We start from the raw sequence: 3,109 nt of genomic DNA, 5'->3' as shown, positions 1-3,109 counted from the left end.
GTCGGCACCCCCCGGGCCGGAGCCGGGGGCGCCCGCCGGCGACGGCAGGGGAGAGGAAGATCGGAGCGAGGCCGAGAGCCGCGGCGTGGGGGCCGCCCCGGTCGCCTCCCGGGGAGGCGACGCGAGGGCGAAAGGAGGGGGAAGGAAGGGCGGGGGGAGGGAGGGCCGGATCCGGGCCGCGCGCCGGCGAGGGCGGCCGGATCCCGCTGGCGGCGGGCAGGGGGAGGCGGCGGCGGCTAGGGTTGCGGGGACGGGAGCGGGCTTTTTCTCACTATGAATGATTCAGGTGGGAGCGCTTTCACATGGCCCCGGACATGGAGATGATCAGAGTGTAAACAATTGTCGTTAATAATATTGAGGGCCCACTGAAAGAAATACCAAGAGTTTACGGATTACATCATGAGTCCGCTAACAGAACAGTTTTTTGTTTGTTATAAAATAGTACAAATTAATCATTACATCTACAAATTTATCGATTAATGATGGTCTCCTGAAGACTGTGTGCTCTGTCTCCTGTTTATTGCTATTAGAACATACTGAACTCACCCGACTCAGCCAGGAAAATAATATACGCCTTTATGAAATGATATTGGACATGTCCACATGGAATGCTCAAGTTGATTGAAATCCATGCGTCAATATTCATATATATGTTCCACAGAAAAAAAAAGTATTTCATATATTTGGAAAAATCGTCCACCTGCAAAATACAAAAGGAAGAAAGGAAAATCAACACCGAGCTAGAGACGAGGACTGAAACAACGTGCTAGGAAGGGGCATATAGTTACACAACCTTGCACGCATCCTCTTCGCTTCCTCTGATATGAAATAACAAAACAGGGAGTAAAAGGAAAAAAAAACTGTAAACATATGAGAAGAACAGAGCCGATGCTGTTCCCATTATATGTTCAACGGATGTACGGTGTACTTCAAGGAATTCAAAAGGCAGAGAAGTATTTCAAGAAAAATAAAACTAGAGCAGTGATATTTTCGTGGGACGAGGTATCTCAATTTTGCTCCTGGTAGTTTGGTCTCATGTTCCCAAGATCAAGAATCACCTCTATGTAATGTAGGCATCACCTCACTCAGCACTTTAACCGAGAAAGGGTTTCCCCCGCTTTATATTATAAAGCAACCATCACCGATCACAGAACATCAGCTGGGTTGAACAACACATCAAGCCCCCAAAAAAAGAGAAAGAAAGAGAAACTAATGCCAACAATAGCAGCTCGACGAAACGCGGATGATTCGCCCCTGCTACGCCCTCACAACACTGTTGCCCGGACACGTCCTAGGGTTTCCCCCGGCACGCGGAGAGGATTGGGGGAATGGGTACGTCCGACGCCCTTCAGGACGGAATGGTGGCACCCGCAAGGCGTCACCATGTCGGTGTTGGATGAGCTGACAGGGATTTCTCCCAAACCCAAAACACCACTACCCGGCCGATTCGACGCCTTCCAACCAGCTAGCCATCCACCAGCGTGCGCCACCACGGACTTAACGCCACCCACGTCGTCTTACTGTGATCACCAGCGCGAGGGCAAGAGGACGCGATGAAGGAATGCAAGGCAGCGGGAGTGGCAGCACCGAAGCTCTGCCGGAGGGAACTACCTCCACCGCCATTGTGCGTGTTAGAGTTGTGTCGAATATAGTGTACAAGGTAGGTTACAGTTGGACTTGTAGTTGTATCGTGTTTGCATAGGATGTGGAGTCGTGTCCTAGTAGGACACTTGTATCCTAGGCCTCTCATATATAGTGGGGGTAGACACACGATGTAACCTATGCCAACATAATAGCACCGGAACGCAGAGGAAGCCGGCGGCATGTGCCGGTGTCCAGGGCGACCGGGTGCGGTATTGTAGCGGTGTCATGGGGAGGAGAGCCCATAGTCAGGCCCCGGGGATGTAGCCATATCGGTGAACCTCGTTAACAAATCTCGGGGTCATGCTCGTGTGATTACTTGATCTTCGGGTGATCGACGGAGTGCCTCGGATTTATTCTAACAAGTGATATCAGAGCAAGGTTACGAGGAGGTCGTGGCTGTGTTGATCTAGAGGAAACAAAGTTGATGTTGTGATCGTGGTTGCCGGGAAGTCGTGAAGCGGTGTGAGGCGAAAAGTCGATCGGGAAACATCCGACTTGGTGGAAAGCGATCTGAAGGCAGGCGACGTCAGGCGAGTGCGTTGGAGTTCTTGCCAATCGGATCGGTACGAGATCGATCCGTTTTTTGGCGAGATGGGCGTGTAGGGCAGCGGCTCGATCGGAGCGGCGCGGACCAAGTCGGGCGCTGGGTCGCAGGGAGCCGAAGCCGAGCAGGCTCGTTGGCAGTCTAGGGCGTGCCTAGGTGGAGCTAGCTGGTTGCGTGCCTGATGACTAGGCCATTGTGCAGCCATGAGGTGGAAGCTTTGGGCAAGGCCTGGTGGGGTCCATACGTGCGAGGTGCTGCTGCTGATACACGCAATACGGGAGCCAAGCCGTGAGATTTGTTTGAGAGAAAAGAAAAATAGCACAAGGACCAGAATCAGACCGTGATTGCAATCTAAGTAAAAGGGAATGAAAGATATGTCCAGAAGCTACGTGTGAATGTGTGATGGATTGCGTTTGACTTGCGTCATTGATCTCCTCTGGTACGTGCACACAGGAAGGCTAGATGGGACTTTATCTTCTGGTCTCTTTTTTTTGTTTGGTACACAGTTTGTGTATGGATGGCAGTCGCACTTGAGGATTCGAGGAGCCTGGAGCGTGCTGAGCAGGATCATGCATACACATGGCGTCCAAGACATGCACGGATGTGCGAGCGGTCATGATGCAGGGTGAAACATGGTTGCGGTCGAACAAGTTCGGCTGGGTCAGACAAGACAGTCTGACGGATCGACATGGATGTCGGTTGGTATAGAAGACGGTGGTGAGATCAGCGACGACGACATAGGAGCGTGATGCCGATGGTGACCGACTTCTGGGCGTGGAAACACGTGGCGCAGGCCCCGAGGGCTTGTGCGGCTTCGACGAGACTATGGCGCGGGGTTGATTCAAGACGGTGCACATGTGAGCTTGAAGTCGACGGGGCGCGATGATAGACTGATCATCTACCATGGAGTCATGTTGAAGG

Source organism: Triticum dicoccoides, chromosome 7B (genome assembly GCF_002162155.2).
Source record: "Triticum dicoccoides isolate Atlit2015 ecotype Zavitan chromosome 7B, WEW_v2.0, whole genome shotgun sequence".
NCBI classification, from domain to species: Eukaryota; Viridiplantae; Streptophyta; class Magnoliopsida; order Poales; family Poaceae; genus Triticum; species Triticum dicoccoides.
This window is presented reverse-complemented; position numbering follows the sequence as displayed.